The sequence below is a fragment of the Stigmatopora argus genome, chromosome 5 (genome assembly GCF_051989625.1).
Source record: "Stigmatopora argus isolate UIUO_Sarg chromosome 5, RoL_Sarg_1.0, whole genome shotgun sequence".
In the NCBI taxonomy this organism is placed as follows: domain Eukaryota; kingdom Metazoa; phylum Chordata; class Actinopteri; order Syngnathiformes; family Syngnathidae; genus Stigmatopora; species Stigmatopora argus.
Window position 1 is genome coordinate 1,204,396 of NC_135391.1, and position 21,586 is coordinate 1,225,981.

Below are 21,586 nucleotides of genomic sequence, written 5' to 3' on the forward strand. Positions count from 1 at the left end.
ATGAGAAATCTTGCAGTATTTTCTACTTTTCTTGACTTACTTTTTTCAAACCCCGTCATTTTCCATCTATTCCCAAAGCTCATTTCATATTCTTGTACGAATCAAGCAAAAGAAAACAATACAAAGCCCATTTTTTTTCTACCTTGAGGTTTTCCTGCGTTAAGCAAATGAAGAGTCTGAAAAAAAAAATGAAAAAAAAAAAAACCCATCCGCAATGTTCCATTGGAACTTTGGAGGCAAAACATACTCATGTTTTGTGACTGCTATGATCGTGTTCTCATTTAACCGCTGAAAAAATTCCGCCCGGGTGCAGAAAAACGACAACAACGAGCCGGCGCGCTTTGCAATTTGCACGCCGGCGTCGTCATTTCAATCAGGCTAGCGGTCCGTGACAATCGGAAAAATATGCAAACAAAAGGCCCACTTGAGTGCGAAATGAGCTTTGAAACGCGCCGTCGTTGCCAGGCTTGACGTCGACGACCGTCAATGGCCGTCAGTCGGTTTAAACTGCAGGAAATAAAAGTGGTAGAGAAGAAGAGCACACAGTATGGAATTGAGCGGCAATAAGTCAAGTGTTTCTTGCAAGCTGTACTTTGTCAAATGAATCTTTTGCACTGGAGAAATCAATCCAATATGAGCCGAATCCCAGTTGGACAATGTATACTTTTGCATCAAAACATGGTCACGACAACATATCCATTTTTTTGGTGTCTTGCTAAACACTAAACTAGTTTGTCAAGTAGCACTTTTTCTTCCTCTAACATCTCTGCTGAAGTATTTATTTATTTTTTCTAACTAGTAGCTAGATCAGGGGTGTCCATTTTTTATTTTTAATTAAAGGACGCCAGGGCCAACAAAAAAATCTGTCCAATTTGATTTGTTAAAGAGACAATCAGAATCCGGTAGAAAAAAAGATCACCTTTATATATTTTTAGGTTGTACGGTAATCCCTCAATTATTGCAAATTCACTACTTAGCGATTTTTTTTCTGATATTAGTTATTTTAAAATAAATATATATATTTTTTAAAGTTCATAAAAATGTGAAAATCCACGCTGTACTCTGAGTTTTTCTCATTATTAATTATTTTAAAAATATATATATTTTTAAAGTTCATAAAAATATATATTTTTTAAAGTTCATAAAAATATATATTTTTTCAAGTTCATAAAAATATAAAAATCCACGCTACTAGGACTCAGATTTTTTTATTTTTTTAAGTTCATAAAAATAACACCCAATTAATTCATGACATTTTGCGAATTCACTACTTTGCGATTTTTCCCCCCTGATATTAATTATTTTAAAATAAATATATATATTTTTTAAAGTTCATACAAATGTGAAAATCCACGCTACTAGGACTCAGATTTTTTATTTTTTAAAGTTTTTTTAAGTCATAAAAATAACACCCAATTAATTCATGACATTTACTTTTTTTATATGCACATCCATTATTTATTCATGTAAAACTAAATACTGAAATTCTACACCGTTTTCTACATTGATTGCGAATACTGAAGAGGCACTGTTTAAGTGACAGACTCCCTCTAGTGGTAAAGGTGAGAAATGCAACAAAGCGTAGGCCAAACTCAAGCTTCAAGGATGTTTTCATCTTCGTTCAAGACCAATAAATAACGGTTCAAAAGTTATCCAACGAGAGTGTTAAACGGACGGATACAAATAGTGGGAGGTGCGATGCCATCTTCCCACTGGGTTCACACAAAAGTTAAGTGGGTCATTTCAAGCATTTCCACACATGGCCACGGTTAACAAGGTGTTTTAAACCCAGCTGCTCGCCCACTAGCGACTTCTGACCTTTTCATTATCGAGCGCAATCAGCTTTGTGACCAAATAATCGACTCCCTTCTCTTTTTTTGGCCCGCGACCATAGGAAAAATCTGCCACTGGATAACATTTTGCTTGGCTAAGACAGAATGTATTCTTAAAAAAAAAAGATATAATCACATTTTCCTTTTGTTAGAATGTCGGGATTCGAACCAGGAACTTTAAACTAGTTAGAATAGACAATTAAATGTCCTCCCAATGAGATAACCGTTGTTTCGAAAACGATACGTCACCCTAAAATTGAAATTGATCTGCTAAAAAGATTTATTTACTCAACCGCTTATCATCACAAGGGTTGCAGGGGTGCTGGAGCCTATCCCACCCGACTTCGGGCACCCTCTATTGGTGTGCAGCTAGTTGCAGGGAACCAGGAGATAAAGGACAACCAATCGTAGCTAGGTTTAAGCAATTTAGAGGGTTCAACCAGCTAGCTTAGCATACATGTTTTGCGGATGTGGGAGGAAACCGGAGTACCCGGTGAAAACCCATGCAAGCCTGAGGAAAACATGCAAAAACTCCACACAGTGAGGACCCAGCAGGGATCGAACCTACGACCCCAGAACCGTGAGGACCAAACGCTAACCACTCGGTCGCCCAGGTAACCACAAGTAAATAAAAACAAAGCATTTATAGGATAACTGAACGTTAAGTCCGCCTTCCAATTAAAAGCCGATTCCGGCCGAGACCGGCACGCCGTGCGGCTAATGGCTAATTAGCGTCAGGCAACCTTGCTCGCTCTCAATTGTTAAACGAACACGTACGTATGCGCCATCGTTTATTCGGAGGCTAGTGGGGTTAGAGAAGGTATTGATCGAATGGAAATGAAGGGGGAAAAAGGAATGGCTTTCATTTCTTCCCGCTTTAAAACACCCGCATCCTTTTGGAAACACCACGCCGGCTCTATTTAGCAAAGCCAACCAAAAATTGCAAAGGCCAAAAGGCCAGATATGAAAAGAAAGCCATCCGTTCTTCCTATTTGTCTCTTTATGAGGACACGTGACTTGAATGTTTTTTCCCCTAAAGATGGCTTTCAGAAAAATCAAAAGATGAGAGGGATAACTTGGAATCCTTCCACTTATATTCCTTAAAAAAAGGAAAAAATCAGGCAGAAAAATAAAGGTTTGTCATTTTTTGAATGACCGCATTTACTTGTATTTGTCGGACTAAAAAATGATGACTCAATCGAGGTAACCGTTTATATGCGCATAAAAGGACGACATGCGCAAAACTGCAAGATGACGTCATGACGCCATGGCGACATGACGCCATGACGACATGACGCAAGACAATGCGGCCGATGCAGTCATTTATTTCAAAATAGAGAAAAGATAACGAGATAAAATGCTTAACAAAATTTATTTTGATGTCTACTAATGAAATTCAAGTCCACTTTTAAATTTTTATTGTGCTATTTCTTGTCCAAAAGTGACAACTATTGCAGTAATATGAACCATCAATAGAATCGAGATATTTTGACAACAACAATATGGCGGCCACAACATCTTAAACTTCTGCTTCTGTCATTAAAAAATCATCAGGTTCTCATCAAGATAGATTTATTTATTATTTTCAAATTGGATTATTTGATATTTTCCATTTACAAAGACAGGAATATTAACTGCCTTATAATATTCACCCTAATAATGTGCTTTTGATTCATACAATATCTCAGAAATACCATGTGTGATGATTTTACCTTCAAAGTTACACATTTATACTTCCTATTAAAACCACGAATATGGGGGCGTGAAAATTGGGAATCAGGGGGCGGCTTATGCGCGAGAAATTGTCAAATTCAACAATTTTAAGGGTGTGGCTTATATGGGAGTAAATACGCTAGCTCATTGACGGCGATAGGCGTCCGATCCATTTTGATCGACCAGTCAAATATCGCTATTCCAACGTATAGAATCATTTCTACATTGAATACATGAATACAAATGGAGGCGGGCTTTCATTTCTCGGAGGGGAGACGCATGCGTGCGTCCCCGCATGCGTGCGGCTTCGGCAAAGTCTTGACAGCAAAGCCTCGGGCTAGCGCGAGGATTGTCTGGCCTTCTGTAACACCATCGGAGACAGAAAAGACAGAGATGGGGGGGCTTTTGCGTGAAGGGTAGCAGGAGGAGGAGAGAGCCAGAGTGGACTGACGGTGGTCTGCAGCCATCTGGCCCGTTCACTGATCCAGAACATTGACACTGGCAGCACAGGAAGGAAGACAAGAGGAAAGAGAGCGGAGAAGACAATTCCCCTATCTGGAAACACAAATCTTTTTTTTTTTTTGTGGACGGTGGAATGTCATTCAAAATCAACCTCTTTTGTTAAAACTAAAGACAAATTAGAGTCAGCAGGTTTGATTAAAATGTCCTCCTGGCTCAGGAGAGTTGGGTATTGCTTTCCGTGATAGGGCTAATTTGTAGAAGTAGGGGATTCGGTCCGAGTGGAATGGCGGTCAGAGTGTAGGCCTTGTGGTTCTGGAGTCAAGGGTTTGATCCCAGGTGGGTCCTCACTCTCTGGAGTTTGCGTGTTCTCCAGGGGTTTTCTTTGGGTAGTTTGGTTTACTCCCACATCCCCAAAACATGCATGCTAAGATAATTGAAATGTTTATTAGGAAGGCGCACGAATGGTCGTTTATCTCAGGGGTGGCCAAGTTAGGGACCTCGAGAGCCCCTATCTGGTCTTTATTCCAGATCTCCCAGCTCCAACACACCTGAATCAAATCATCTGGATCGGTATCAAGGTTCTGGACAGTTTGTTGATGATTTGATCATTGGATTCAGGTGTGCTAGAAGAGGGACATCCAGAAAACAGACTGGATGACAGGGGCTCTCCAGGACCGGACTTGGCCACCCATGGTTTATCTCATTGTGCCTTGGGATGGGCCGGCGACCCATTGAAGGTGTCGGACCCCAGCCAGTCGTCGGTTTTTCCTCAAACGTCCTCTGATTGAGACCACTTTGCTTTCAAAAGTCATCATCGTAAAAAAGCATTGTTCAACATTTCTTGACGTACCAGCAGGGCTCACAAAATGATAAATACCACAGGAGATAAACTTTGACTCCAATACTCGTAGTAATCCTTCCGTATGAATATTATGATCTTGTAACGCTGCACTATTTTTCTTAGATTACGACACAGTGTTGCGATTAAGGGTTACTTTAATCCGAGGTGGCATTGATTTCAAATGCAGTCCTTCATAGTCGCCTCCCTTTTAATCGGAGGGGGCGACGTGGCTTCAGCCAAAAGACAACATTTCCAGTACTCGCACGGATGGGAAAGGGGCGGCGACGGGCATGGCCATTCACGCGGGCCGACTCCCGCCATCTGTTTAGGCAAGATACGCCACCTCGTCGCTATCCGGCGTGCCAAGGGCTATCAGCTCGGTGCCCGGCCGCGGCTAATCGCCCACTGATTTGGTGGAGCGCGGCTATCTTAATCAACTCCGTCCGTCCCATTGGCTGAGCTTATCTCCTTTCAAAGTCACGCCAAGGATAACCCGCTAATATGCCGTGATGCCATTCTTGAAGAGATCGACCCGTGAATTATGGCTATTCTCAATCAAAAGTCAATAAAAAACGGGCCAAAACATGTTTGATTCTGTTTCTATGGAACCGCCACAACGTTAAAGCCTAAGCGACACGCAAGAAGTAGCGCTTGAGAAATTTCCCGAATAATAAAAATAGAATAAGAGTAAGAAAAAAATAATATCGTTGGTATTAGGGGTGTGACAGTATTTCAGAATTTTGATATATCGTGATATTTTGTATCCCAAAATGTCATCGATACGTTGTAAACAGGTGTCGCTGTTTTAAAAAAGCAATCAACCGGTTGTTAGCAAAATATGCTACTAGAACGTCATGTTTATCTGGAGATTGACTCAGTGAATGGTTAGCACGTGGGTCGAGGGTTCCATCCCAGGTGGGCCCTCACTGTGTGGAGTGTGCGTGGGTTTTCTCCGGGTACTTTGGTTTCCTCTCAGATACCTATAATATGCATGCTAGGCTGGCTAGCGGGTTGAACACTTTAAATTCACCGTAGCTGTGAGTGTGTTAGGGTTTGTTGGGGGTTTTGGTTGGTTTGTTAGCTCTTCGCCTCTTGGGTCCTTCTGGGCTTCCCTTCCTTTTGTAACGAGCTGTGTGTGATTGGTAATCAGCCATTGTCTGTCTACTTAAACCCGTGTTTGTTAGTCATTGTCAGATTGTCTACTTTGTTTACTCCGTGACAACCTTTTGTAACCAGCTGCGTGTGATTGGTAATCAGCCATTGTCTGTCTACTTAAACCCGTATTTGTTAGTCATTGTCAGATTGTCTGCTATGTTTACTCCGTGCCATGTTCCGTCGTGTTCCTGGTCTCCCCAAGTCTTTTGTCAGTTTTGGTTTTGTGATCTGATTTCTAAAGATTGTGGTCTTAAGTATTAAAGTCTGGTTGGAGCACTCCACATCCTTGAGTGCTACGTACGGTCTTACGGGGTAAAATCTGGCTCCGCTCGCAAAGAACGTATTGAAGGCCTTGGGAACATTACCAAGGCGACACATTGAATGTTAAAAATCGTTTACTCCATCATAATACATGTAATGCGCACTCTTTTTGTAAATTGAATGTGTCAACATGCGTCTCGTTTGATGAGCTAAACGGCCCAAAGGAACATGCCGTCCAAATAACGGACACCTCAGATGGTGATTTTCAGATATCCTCGCTCGCTACGCTCGGCGCTCTTCATCGGTGCCTCTACCGCAATTTTTTTTTTTGCCGCGGGATAAGCGTGACAAACATATTTTGCATTTAGAGTGCTGAAATCCATTTGCAGCCATGTCAATTTTCTACGGCGAGCGCGCTAGCGGACCCACACGCGCCTGGAAAACCAACGACCTTCCGACGGGGACGTCGGGGATTGTCTCCGTCCGTCGCTCTTCTCATCCTCTCCCGCTCATGTGGAAACATTGCGTCCGTTTTTTGCGCACGCCGGCAGGCCGGCAGCCCGGCGGCGCTCAGCCATGTTCAGCAGCCCAGAAGGAGAAGCGAGCCGGTCGGTCCCAAAGTCGCCCAGGCGGATTAGCCCGTCCTCTCGCTGTCTCTTTTTTTCCCCTCCGTCTCCGCTCTCTGTTTCAATTTGATTTCATGGGAGGCCACCACGAGCTTAAAAGTCTTGCAAAAAGTTTCCCCGACATTCCGGGCGACCGTTCATTCGATCTCGTAAAAAGTTACTCTCCTCATGAAAAAAAGGACGGGTCGAGGCAACCCATAGTTGTCAAGTTATAAAAGCACATTCATTCCTTTTCTGAACTGCTTAGCCTCACCGGGGGTGCCGGAGGCTATCCCAGTTAACGACAGGCACCGGGCGGGTGAACGCCCTGAGTGGGTGGCCAGCCAATCGCAGGGGACGATGACTCAAACAACCATTCACACTCCTAGCTAAGGATAATTTAGCATACAGTTAGCCTAGTTAGCATGTTTTTGGAGTACCCAGAGAAAACCCATGCAAGCCCAGAGAGAAGATGCAAAAGCCTCTCAGTGAGGATTTCCCCGGGAACAAACCATCGACCCCAGAACTGCGAGGCGATATCGCTAACCACTCGCCCGCTGAAAAAAAGTACAAGGAAAAACTAATTATCAGAAACGTATTTTATTTTTAAAAATATATATAAATAGTGGAACATTGGTTAGCGCTTCTGCCTCACAGTTGTGAGATACAGGGTCCAATCCCCGCTGGGTTCCATTCAGTTTGTAAAAAAAAAAACGGATGCTAGGCTAATTGTACGCTAAGCAATGTCCCTAGCAATGACAGATTGGTTGTTTGTCTCGTTGTGGCCTGTGATTGGCTGGCAAACAATTCTATTGGTGCCTGTAATTAACTGGGATTGATTTTTATTTGATCAGAAACCAAAAACAAACGCTAAAAGTTAAATTATGTTAAAGGTCAAGTTGTCAGGTCAAATGTTAAAAAAACATTCAAACATTTCATTCAAAATACAACAATGGATTCTTTGAAATGTGTCTTAAAACGGTTGGAATTAATCCTAAATTGAATGACAAAAATCCATTCATTTTTTATTAATCCCCAAATAATCTTTCACTTTCTCAAATTCACTTCACCGTTTGCTACTTTTTAGCGAAACAAAAGGGCCGCCAACAGTTGTGTGCCAAGCAAAAATGGTGAAACAAATCAGTTCCCATGTTTTGCCTTAAAATTGTTTGCATGCCTCGCAATGACGATTGTTTGCTACTTACGTTAGCGGCAAAGAGGAAGGAAAATATTCACCCACTCGAGACAAAAAAGCTCACCTTTATTCACAAATGCTGCTTATTGAAGTTAAACATTTGAAGGCATGAGTCAATTTCACAGTGCTTGCTTTTCTTATTACATTCACAATTCTATTAGTCATGTTATGCACACTCATTTCCGTAAATGTGTTTACCTCCTTGTAAATATTTACCTGATGAATAGGAATGTTGTCATAATATTATTAAAACCAGACTTTAACAAAAGTCGATGAAATATTTCATCGCTTCAACTCCGTCGAAACGACTTGGACGGCTAACGCCGTTAATGGCAGCCGGCGAGTTAATACTTGAAAATTTAAAAATACATTTTTTAAAAAACAGATCTTTTTAAAATGTATTTCCAATCACTTGATCCAATCAGGGACATCTCTCTTTAATTTATCTGATCTAACGTCCTCGGTGTCCAAGTGAAGCAGAAGTTTCAGCGCTAAACGGGAACGGTTTCCCGCGGCGGTGCTAGCGCACGCCCCGATTTAGCAACGTCAGGAGTTTGGGTGAAGCAAATGGCTCATTGGGGGTATTTCTTTATTTTAATGGGTTAGATGACAGCTCTAATCAGCTCCTCCCATCGTTCCACTGGCATTTTCCCCGTAGATATGACTCAGCAAAAAGACTAAAAAAAGACAAAACAAGCCAGCTAATTAAAAGCGGAAATCTCACCAAATGCCAAATGAGTCATCTCGCTTAACGAGGATTGTCATTTTTCACTAGAGCTGCCAAAACAACCCAGCGGGGACACACAACGTTAAAATATCTCAGTCGAGGGTTGAGTTGTTGTCGTATGAGTACCGTAATTTCTGCACTAGATGTTGCACTTTTTCATAGTTTGACTGAGCCTGCAATTAGTATTCCAGTATGAGTTATTGATGTATTTTTTTCTCTGTTTGAGGACAGAAAGCTGTTCTGTTGTGTTTTATGGGGGTGGGTAAAGGTTTATTTTTTGAATGACTGTATTTACTCGCATATAAGCCGCATTTGTCAGACAAAAAAAATGATGACTGAATCGACATAACGGCTTATATGAAAAACTGTTGTTTCCTATTTAGCTCATTGTCCTCCATTTTACTATTATACCTTTAATGTATGCTTGTTAATTTCCGATCCAATCAAAAATGGCCTTTCCGAAAATGCGACTTATACTCAGGTGTGGCTTATAGTCTGAAAAATAGGGTATACGTCAATTTCAGTAGATAAGCATGGTAGTGCACAGATAACAACAACCAACAAACAAATAATGAATAATAATTATAAATAAATAAGCAATAGACTTTCCTCGATGATCATGACTTGACTTATTGCAATTTTCTTCTACTTTTATTTTTGTAAACATCATAAAAATGATGAAAATCCACGCTGAAACTCATAAGCAACTTTGCATATCGCAAATTGACTTCTTTGCGATTTTTTTCTCATTATTATTATTTTTAAAATTATTTTCATTTTATTTTAATTTTTTAAAGTTCATAAAAATGTGAAAATCCACGCTGAAAATTGTAAGCAGAAGTCACTCTAGCTACTAGGACTAGAAATATGTTTTATAATAGGGGTGATCCTACTTGCCGATTTTTCAATGATCACGGCCATGTTTGGTCGACATTAACGCGATATTCGAGGGATTACTGTCAATCAATCCATGGAATTGAACTTGCTTTAAGGGTATTATTGCATTATTGCAATGGATTTGTTTTTATCTCCCCATATTACAACTCATTAGAAAAAAATGTCAGTCCTTTTTACCCAATTTTTTTCCCAACAATACACCCACTGCTGTTGTGTCTTATAGACGTTTTAGCTTTAAACACCTGGCCATTGAAGGTGGATAAAGGAACAATTTGACTGGATGCAAGAAAATGGCGCCTTGGCTAAATCACGGCGAGTCTTTTATTGCACACTCAATACAAGTTGATAAGCAGCTTGGCCGGCGTCCAATCGTCGAACAATGCTTCTTCTTCTCTGTCTGGCACTCCAGACGGAATGACCCAGCGTGCCCGCCGCACCTTCTCGTCGCTCTCTGAAGAAAACTGAGGAACAGACCTGCCAGTGCTCATGTGTTCCCCGCGATAAAACTTCCTTTTTTTATATTTAATGGCATTCTATAGGACGGGGATCTCCATTTTGATATCCAATCTTAGCATGAGTGTTGCCTGCAATGCCCAATCAAATACAAATTCGAATATTAACAATCCCATTTAAATAAATACAAGGAAATTAGATAAAAATAAAATGAATGAATTCATTGAAAGATCCATTTTTGGGGGAAAACACATTTGAATAGTCATTTAAACAAAAAACGAGTCGTAAAAATAGATAAAAATTCTAATTATCATTCATTGAAGTAAAAAAATATATCAACTTGTCCCTTGCTGACTGCCCACAGTTGGCTGGGATCGGCTCCAGCACCCCTGCGCACCTTGTGAAGATATGCAGTCCTAACCAAAAAATAAATACCCACGACCACAAATAAAAAGTTAAGTTGACTTTTGGAGAAATGTCCACTTTGAGGATCGCTGTCCCTCCCTTAAAGGGTAAAATTCATTTATACATATAACATATATATATATATAAATATATTTGTCATCTCAGCGAGGCAAAAAAGCAGCCAAGTGCAAATGACAAGATGTTGCAGTGGCGTGATTTCTGCCCCGCTTGAACATTTTTTTTCTGGTAAACAATTCCTTTTCTCAAAGTATTAGGTCAGAGATGGGTTTCAAACCGTGAACCGAGAGAAATATTTGGAATTTTTATGAGTAACACGGACTATTGAATCTGGCTTTGGACACCCCTCCGAAAAGATGGCCAATAAAATTGGCTCCGTGTTTTTACAAAATACTTTGTTACATTCACAAATGCCTATTTAGCCTGTTACTCTCCGTTTTAATATTGTTAATTTAACATGTTTTTTCTTGGTTTCTAATCAGATAAAAGAAAATGAAGCTCCAAAATGGTGACTCCATTGCGTTTCATATATACATATACAATTGTACCTCTACTTACGAAATTAATTGGTTCCAAGACTTTTTTCGTAACTTGAAAAGTTCGTAAGTAGAAGTGTACTTTATATGTAAATGCACTAATTTGTTCCATGGTCCTGACACAACTACCAACTAAACCCTTAAAAATTGGTCAAAGTGTCCCAAATTTGTATGAAAGATGTGAGGAAACACAAAAATGAGAGAAAATTATAAATAAATTATTTATTAATGTCTTAAAATAAATAAAGCAGAGAAAAATGTGCCCTGCGCCACTGAAATATCTCCCCGAAAGCCGTCCACTTTGTAGTACATTTTAGACTTTTACGTGTGCCCTGTGTGTGTGTGGGTGAAAATATGTGCGTCGTTGCATTTGTACAGTTTTTAATCGCTTAATAAGGAAATGCATTTACTTTTTGAAGGATTTCTTAACTTGGATCTTTTTCGTATCTACAGTCACTCATTTGCATATAAAAAAATTGTAACCTGAAACTTTTATACCTAGAGGCATTCGTAAGTAGAAATATGACTATAGACTTTTCCTTTTTATTGTGTATTCTTTGGCAGGTCCGACTTATATTTCATTAAATTTCAAAACCTGACCGTTTTTTTACCCAATATCAAGCCGCTCTTTAACAAATGAAAGGACTTGTTTCGAATTTGTAAAAAAAACATGTTTGTACACCCCTGGCCTCCAACATTTTGTTTTGCTTGTATCGTCTTTATTCCACGATAAGATAGCTTCTCGTTCTCTATTACAAAACAAACTGCCTGAAAGCATTACACCGGCTGCCGGCCTTCCGCAGCGACGGCTCCCCGTGATATGTCAACCAAACACTTTGCTTTATTTAATACTCCAGCAAAAAATAACACAAGTTACCTCGAGGCACTTTTTGTACGGAGAGCACACTCCTAATGTATTTACAGATCCTACAAAAGAGAGTGAAAAAAATCCTTTTACCGCCGAGAGAGAAAAAAAATGACCGCAACCGCACAGGATTGGACGCCTTACAAACTGCACTGTCAATTTTACGGTTTTTCAAAGCACATCATTAGTCAAAAGTATGAATAAGACCGTACAAAGCGCTAACGGTATAATACTTCATGTGCTAATGTTACTCATTGTAGTAAAATACGGTATGTTCTCGTATATAGGCCGTATTTGTGGCAACAACAAAAAAAGACTGAATTGAGAGTACGGCTTATATGCGCATAAATTAGACTTGACATGCACGAAACGCCATAACGTGAGACAATGCCGGAGATACGATAAGAAAGGTTTGTCATTTTTTGAATGGCCATATTTACTCGCATCCAAGCCGCATTTGTCAGACTAAAAAGATGATGACTGAATCGGGGTAACGGCTTATATGCGCATAAAAGGATGACATGCATGAAACTGCAAGTTGACAACGTCATGATGTCATGACGCTATGGCGCCATGACACAAGACAATGCGGCCAATACAGTCATTTATTTCAACATAGAGAAAAGATAGAGTAAAACGCTAAGCAAAATTTATTTTGATGTCTATGAATGATTAAGTCCACTTTTAATTTTTTTGTTTTATTTCTTGTTCGAAAGTGACAACTTTTGCAGTAATATGAAGCATGTAAAAAATCGATATATTTTGACATTAGAAGCAATGATGACTGAATCGAAGTATATGCGCATAAAAGGACGACATGCACGAAACTGCAAGTTGACGTCATGACGCAAGACAATGCGGACGATAGTCATTTATTTCAAAATAGAGAAAAGATAAAACAGATAAAATGCTAAACAACATTTATTTTGAAGTCTATGAATGAAATTTAAGAAAAAAATGAACTGTATTTTGCATAATTCAGGAAAAAAAACTGACTTACTTGCTACTTTTTCAATATGGCTGCCTTGTAGAAAAAGCCACAAGACAAAATGGACTCCCTGAGGATTTAGCAAACACACTTTACTGGAAAGTTCATTGCGAAAAATTGTATGGAATGCATTTTTTTTTCACAAGACGGACTTGATCGATGCTTTACGTCGTCACAAAAATGCACACTTTAAAGACGGAGATATTGCAAACATTCACATACTCGCGCTGAGAAATGGAAGAAGGCTCCAATGAGTGAGTGACATAATTCTCTCTCTCTCTCTCTCTCTATCTTGCTCGCTCGCTCGCAAATATGTATTTGAAAAATCCTCCCAAAATACATTGGCAGGATTTTGTGATTTTTTTTTTCCTCCTGCAGTGTAGTCTTCTTATCTCAGCCACTTTTAGCTTATTTATTCATTCATTTTATTTTCCTCACAAAGGTCTCAGGGGGTGCTGGAGCCCATCCTGGTTGACTTCAGGCACCAGGGGACGCCCTGAATCAGTGGCCAGCCAATCCCAGGGCACAAGGAGACAAAAAACCAATCAGAGGTAGGAACAATTTTGAGTCCTCAACCAGCTAGCTATCTTAGCAAGCTAAAATAAACATTGTTTTAGATCTATAAAAAAAACTGAATATTCAGGGTTTTTGATCCAGTTCATTTAATAAATTTATAATAATAATAATAATCGGACGTAGGCCCTGTCGTCATTATCAACAACACAAAAAGCCTACTTGTCATCACACCCAGAAACTGCGTGTGACGAAATTGGTGGTGCTTCTCCATAAGCTGCGTTTACTCGGCAAAAGACTTAAATAAGTGATAGTTACGGACTTGTAATTTGGCATTCTGCTGTTTTTGTTTTTGTATTTTTAAAAACATCTAAAAATTATATCTAAAATGGTCCGGCCCACATCAAATCGAGTTGACGTTAATGGGGGCTGCGAACCAACCCGAGTCTGACACCCTTGACCTAGAGAAAACCCATGCAGGCCCGCAGAGAACATGCAAACTCCACACAGCTGGACCGACCTGGATTCGAACCCAGTACCTTTAAACTGTGAGGCCGGCCCGCTAACCAGTCACCCTCCAGGTCCAATCTACTCAATTAGTTAAAGGATAAGCGGCGTTATTAACGAATGAAAGACATAACGTTCCTCAGGGAAGATTTTGACAGGACCAAGCTTGCCGTGTGTGATAGACAAGGTGGCAAGATGGGTGTTGAGAGGCCCCGCCCCCCGCCAGCGGTCGCCATCCTCCAAATGGATGCGCTTCATTTTGCCAACCCCAGTCGTAATATCGGCACGGACTTCCCAGAGGGAAAACGCCGCTCTATTAAAACTCTCCATCCTTATTTTTTTTTCTCGAGCGACCCGCCAGAGGCCCCCGGGTGTCTCTCAACCTCAACGCCGACTCGCCGCACGCTCGTCTCTGGGGGTTTTTGGACGAGCGGTCCCACGGGGATCCACCCTAGTGGAGTATCTGCCAGGAATGTCAAGATATCAAAAAAGAAGCATCAAATATGGAGCCTTTCTTTTCGGGGAAGTCTGTTTGGCATTTTAAGGCTTTGGCTGCCGCTCGTGCCCATCGGCGTCCAATCCCGTTCAACTGAGAGAGGTTGGCAGCGGATGAGCGAGACACTAATTCGCCATTCCTGTGGTCACTCTGGCAGTTTGTCCTAAAAATACATAAAACCATTTTAGCGATAACTCCAACTAACTGGCGACCAATCTGTGTGTGCTATGTCTGACTGGCGACCAGTCTTGGGTGTAGTCTCCTTTTCGCCCAAAGACAGTTGGGTTAGGCTCCGGCAATCCCTGCAACCCTTTGGAGGATGGGTGGTAGAAAATGAATGAATGACTGGCGACCAGTCCAGGGCGTCGTCCGACTTCAGATGGGATAGGGATTAATTAAACTGGAATTTATAGTGAGGAAAATGCGGTATATATTTAGTCATTCATTTTCCGAACCGCTAATCCTCACGAGGGTCGCGGGGGGTGGTGGAGCCTACCCCAGTGAACTTTGGGCAACAAATGGGGGACACCCTAAATCGGTGGCCAGCCAATCACAGGGCACGAAGAGACGGACAACCAATCACTCATAGCTAGGGGCAATTTAGAGTGTCCAATCAGCCTAACATTCATGTGTTTGGAACGTGGGAGGAAACTGGAGTACCCGGAGAAAACCCACACAAAGCCCGGGGACAACATGCAGACTCCACACTACAGTAAGGACCCACCCACCCGGGCCAAATCCCATATTTCCAAAAATATTTCAAATTATTCAAATGATTCATCCTATAAAGTCCAGTGTTTGAAAATGAAGGAATAAATGAGTTCATTTACTTATTAATGAGCTCCTTTTTAAATGACTAATCTGGCCTCTAATCCGATTATTTTAGAATAATATGCCTTGGATATACACACACGTACACATAGAGATACACACACACATGCACACACACACGTGTCTATGTTGTTATGGAAATATGTTCGTAGCTATTGAGGTTATCACTTTACACTAAATGAGGATAGATTTGCATAAAAGCCTTTGGCTCTTTAGGCCATATCATTAGCGATACAAATCATGTGATTTGAGAACACGAGAAATGTAATCATTCGCATTAATATTTACTTTGCTTTCCGTTAGCGTCGGCTAGACCACCGCGGCTCGCCGCTAAAGACCAACGGGCGTTTCTAAATAAACGCTCTCTGTTCTCATGGACGACGGGCGAAAGCCGATTATCATATCACATCTTCGGCAAATTGACGACGGTCTCCGCGGAAGCGAGGAGCGCGTTGCCGACCTTCGCGGGTCAACGAGCAGAAACGAGACGGCTCGCCCGGAAGAAAAAAATGTCCGCCGGTGGGGCGCAAAGAAAATATATTCGCTGGCAACGTAGATAAGCTGACTTATTTCATCATGTAGAAGCACCGGGCTCGGAAATAGCGAGGCGGCAACCGGGGCGCCGGTGGCAACATGTCTTTTATGAGACGATTGACTCTTTAACATAGTGTCTGCATCTTTTAAAAAAATATATATATATATATATATACATGGAAGAGGAAAAAAGAAATGTATATGTCGGATTTTTGTCAGGGCGTTTTTTTTACTGGATCTGAAACTGAACAAACATACGTAAAAGAAAGAAAAGTAAAATGGTGAATAAATTAGGGAAAATGTTTTTGGGTTAGCTCTAGCCTAAAAAATACATATATTAATCACAATTATAAATTTGCAATCATATTGTCACCCAGCGGGAATCGTCTTTTATGAGACGACTGACTCTTTAACATAGTGTCTGCATCTTTTAAAAATATATATACATTGAAGAGGAAAAAAGAAACGTGTATATGTCGGATTTTTGTCAGGGCATTTTTTTTTACTGGATCAAAAACCGTGAACAAACATACGTTAAAGAAACAAAAGTAAAATGGAGTACAAATTAGGGAAGACATCAAACTAGCCTAAAAAATACATATATAAGTCACAATTATAAATTTGCAATCACATTGTCACCCAGCGGGAATCTAACCCACGCTTGCTCGCATGCACCAGGCCAAGGGGATACCCTGAATTGGTGGCCAGCCAATCGCAGGGCATGATGAGACAGACAACCAATCACTCATACCTAGGGCAATTTAGCATATGATTAGCTTAGCATGCATGTTTTTGGAATGTGAGAGGAAACCAGAGTACCCGGAGAAATCCCACGCAAGCCCGGGGAGAAGATGCAATCTCACGTGGGATCGAACCCTCGACCCTTTGAGGCCGACACGCTAGCCGCTCGAGTATATCGTGGATGTTCTTTGACTTTTTAAATGAACAAGATAAGAATTGACTTTGTTTTTTTTTTTGAAGAAAAACCCGTGTAGAAAGCAAGACGGGTTTATCAGCGTGACCCAGATAGTCGGTCGTCAGGCACTGCGGAACTGGCGCCTGCACCACTCCACTAAGTCGTGCCCAGCAAAAAAAAAAAAAGAAATAAAATATGTATTGTGCAGTGCTACCTCAGCTCCACGAGACCCGTCGTCTCTCCCCGGAGACTTCCCCGGCAACTGAAGACAATCCTGTTACCGCCGCGGCGGAAAATACGTTCCCCAGGTTTGCACGAACACGCTTAAGGCGGCTTTTCTTGGCAAAGCGCTCCGAAATAACAAAGCGTCATCACGCCGACAAAATGGTGGTCCAAGCCATTTTGACTTTAGACTAAAGATCGTGAAACCAATGTTAGTCATCAAATATGGAATATGCCTCTACTTACAAAATCCAGGTCACCAATTCATTTTGTAAGTAGAGGTTAGAGTAGGGAACCTCTACTTACAAAATGAATTGGGTTTCCATCTCCACCAATGGAAGCCAGTGAGTTAATATCGGGGGACCTCTACTTACAAAATCCAAGTCACTAATTCATTTTGTAAGTAGAGATTCTCTACTCTAACATCTACTTACAAAAACAAATGTTACTAATCAGATATCGAATATGCCTCTACTTACAAAATCCGAGTCACCAATTCATTTTGTAAGTAGAGGTTAGAGTAGGGAACCTCTACTTACAAAATTTTGTACAAAAACATTGGGTTTTGTAAGTAGAGGTTAGAGTAGGGTACCTCTCATTTTGTAAGTAGAGATTAGAGTAGGGTACCTCTACTTAAAAAATGAATTGGTGACTTGGATTTTGTAAGTAGAGGCATATTTGGTATTTGATTAGTGGGGGGACCAATTCATTTTGTAAGCAGAGGTTCCCTACTTTAACCTCTACTTACAAAATGAATTTGTGACTAGGATTTTGTAAGTAGAGGTTCCCCGATATTAACTCACTGGCTTCCATTGGTGAAGATGGAAACCCAATTCACTTTTAACTAGGAGGCTGGAAGCAAACAAATCATCGCTGCCGTCCCCCCAGTCAAACTAAATTGGACGTTCATCAATGCTAGCCAATGAGCTAACTTTATTAAACGATCACATCTAAACACGGGTGCCCTACGATTGGCTGGCCATCCCCACACCCCAAAAAACATCCATGCTAGGCTAATTGGACGCTAAACTGTCCCAAGCAGTTGTTTGTCCCCTTCTTCCATAAGATTGGCTAACCGCTGGGATAGACTCCAGCACCCCCCACCACTTTAGTGAAGATAAGCACTTCGGAAAATGACCGCAGACCAAAATTTGCGTTGGTAAAGACGCGAGGGAGCGCAGCGGAAGCCGAGCGATGTCGCCGTTCGCTCCGTTCGGGCAAAAAGATTTTTGTGAATAATGACGGCCAATTCATGCAAATGAAAAAAATGCAAGAGGGGAGTCGGAGGCTCGGTGGCACACCGGCCGGTAATAAAATACGGAGACGCGTCACCCCGCCGAGCAATTTTCAGCTAAAAAGAAGATGAAAAAAAATCCCCACTCTGTAATGAACCCCATCACGGCTTCTTTGGGTTTGTTTACGCCGGCGCTAAGCCAGCCACACGCCGCCTTTCCCAAGTAGCGACTTGCAGAAATTGGTCATATTTGCCCGCCGCTGTTGATCAAATACAGAAATATCGCAGTGAGAGCGTGTTGGAAATACGGAAAATTGGGATTAAATAGCTTGATTGGAAGCTTCTTCTGGACCTCCCAAATGATCGTGTTATTAAAATTGGATTATGTTACCACTTGGGCTCTATAGAAATAAATAACATTTATAAAAAAAATCCTCCTATAGTGAATTATAGATAACGGAAAGGAATATGTACCGCTGGACATGGATTTCTTGGCAATTTTCATAAAATGTTTCTGTTTTTACGAGGGTGTTGGTATTTTTAAGAAAAAGTTGGTTTTTTTTTTACTCATTTTGGTTAGTTTTACATAATGTATATGTCTGCTATAGTGACTTTGTTATTCTTGTTGTATGGCCACTGTCAAAGTGGCGGCCCGTGGGCCAAATCTGGCCCGCCGCATCATTTTGTGTGGCCCGGGAAAGTCAATCATGAGTGGCGGCTTTCTGTTTTAGGATCAAATTAAAATGAAGAGTATAGATGTATATTAAATTTCCTGTTTTTCCCCCTTTTAAATCAATCATTGTCATTTTTTAATCCATTTTTTCTGTGTTTTTAGTTCAAAAATCATTTTGTAAAATCTAAAAATATATTTAAAAAAAAGCTCAAATAAACATTGTTTTATATCTATAAAAAATGGAATCTTCAGGGCTTTTAATCCAGTTCTTTTAATCCATTTATATAAAAAAAAATCTAAATATTATATCTAAAATGGTCCGGCCCATGTGAAACCGAGTTGACGTTAAAGCGGCCCGCGAACCAATCAGAGTCTGACATGGTATTGTTGTTTTGCATTTATTTCTTGTGTTTGGTCTTTTTTTTATTAAAATAAAATAAAAAAATAGCATGTCTCCGAGAGGTAAATGTCGAATATTGCCGTTATATTTCAGCAGCTTGTTATCCCACAGCGTCCAATCGATTTTTCACAACGTAAGTCAAAAGGAAGCCGCGGTCGGTACAACAGACGCGCTTTCTTTTAATGACTGCGTTTTAATGGCTGCGAGAGTCGATTTACTCAAAGGCACCTTCTCTTAACGCGTATTGCTTTTTTTGTCAATAAATACTCCGGAAGTCAATGCCGATGGGGTTGGACATCCATTTTGATTGGTCACCTTTGTCTTTTTCAGAAATATGTCATCAAACGAAGACATCCTGATCGGACTTTCTGATTTCAGGTTGGTATTCGTATTTTTTTAATAATTATTCTTAAGTGTTTTCAACTGTATCACCACATCATTAACTTTACACATTATAACGCACGGGTGTCAAAGGTGCGGCTTGTGGGCCGGAAGTGTCCGATTGTTCCGCTTGACTGCCACTTTAAATTCAATACTTTCATTTTTTTTTGACAAAGGTGCCGCCATCGAGCACATTTTGCTCCATTTTTATTGGTTGATTGGCCCCCCTGCCGTCAAAACTCCGCCTTCAATGTCAGCTTCAAAATGTCGTCACCTAGAAATATCCAAATATCATTAGAGACCGACAAAGCGACAAGAAGCAATCCCTCAAACCATCAAGATTGGCCACTTGCTGTTATTTTTTTTAGTTTTTGCGATAACATCCCGACCGCTACTTGAGATTTTCTGGCGCCATTCTAAAAGCGAACGGTGGCGCCCAAAGAAGCTCGCCGGCGGTTTTCCCGTCTAATCTTGCTAATCCTCCGAGAGGATGACTCAGCGAGGCGACCTTTTGCTCAACTCTCCGTTTTAACCCGTCTCCTGTATTTTTATTTTTATGCCTAAGCGTCACGCTGGATCAGTAATTAGTGCATCGGCCTCACCGTCCTGGGGTCCTGGGTTTGAATCCAGGTCGCTCCTCCCCTTGGGGAGTTTGCATTTTTTTCCCTGGGCCTCAAGTGGGCTTTCTCTGGGTATTCCAGTTTCCTCCCACGTCCCAAAAAACATGCATGCTAGGCTAATTGTATGCTAAAATTGTGCCATAAATCGTTGTTTTTGCCCTGCGATTGGCTGGCCACCATTTGTCCCTCCCCCGCCTGGTGACCAAAGTCAGCTGGGATAGGCTCCAGCACCCCCCACGACCATTGTGACGATAAGCGGGTCAGAAAGGGAATATTTATAACTAGGCTCTCCAAACTTACTACCTAATTTGGGTGTTTCAGTGGGTATTACCCACATCATTTGACCTTTTTCTTCCCCAAATTTGTTTTATTTTGAAAGAACAACACTTTACGACACTTTCCTGACTGTTAAACACGTTTAAAATAACACGTGAGAGTCCTTAATAAAAATCACTTCATCTCTCAATCTATTGAATCAGTAGAAATCTATTTTTGGGCGATTTATTGATGTGTCCACTTTATAGCAAAGCTTTAAATCTCATGACAACAAAAGCATTAAATTCAGTTAAGAAGTTGCAAAACATTTTGCTTTCAGATTTGATAAGAACATCTTTGATTGACACTTATTCTCTGATCACAATCCTGATATGACGTTGGACAAAAACCATCACATTTTGAACCATTTTAAAAGCTTCACATCCACCTAACTTGACCATAAAAGCATTCCACATGTTCCAATCAATGACTAATTCCAGGCAACCTATTGGATAATACACCGTATATGTAAATTACTACATATAATATTTGCGATTCAAGCCACGCCAAGGCAAAATAATCCCATCTGCGCACGACGTGTGTCCGCACCGCACACACAGTCTCCCGCGTTTTGGCGTCAAGACATCATTCCGACACCCACGCCGTGACATGAATGCAACCCCGGCCTGCGAGTCCACCCAAACATTGCGAGTCGCGCGCGCGATAAATAATAAACAAAACCTGGGCGAAAAGATGACGACGACGACGACGGCGGAGGAAAAAAAAAAGTAGCCATATTTGCCCTGGAAAAAATGAATAATTTAATGTGTATGTCACACGCACACCCACGTTTTGGGGGGGATTTTGCACCGGGTCTCCAGCGCCATCTAGGGATGGTCCCCGGGAACGTACGTGCATCGAGCTGACGGAGATAGACGTCCAATATTTTGGGAGAAAACCCCAGTAGATGGAAATGAGGAAAGCCATTTCCATCTTTCCTCCGTTTAAGAGCACAAGAAAGGCGTCGTCCCCGCGCTGCGTTTAAGGTCTG

The 21,586-nt window shown here is 41.0% G+C and overlaps 1 long non-coding RNA gene across 2 annotated transcripts in view; it reads left to right on the plus strand.

Annotated features, from left to right (window-relative positions):
* LOC144074418 (uncharacterized) overlaps positions 1 to 21,586 on the plus strand; it is a 79,136-nt gene that overhangs the window by 24,280 nt on the left and 33,270 nt on the right. For both annotated transcript variants that reach the window (XR_013300292.1, XR_013300293.1), the window contains exons 6-7: positions 13,396 to 13,504; positions 19,610 to 19,657. This is a non-coding gene — a long non-coding RNA (uncharacterized LOC144074418). The remainder of the gene's footprint in view (positions 1 to 13,395; positions 13,505 to 19,609; positions 19,658 to 21,586) is intronic.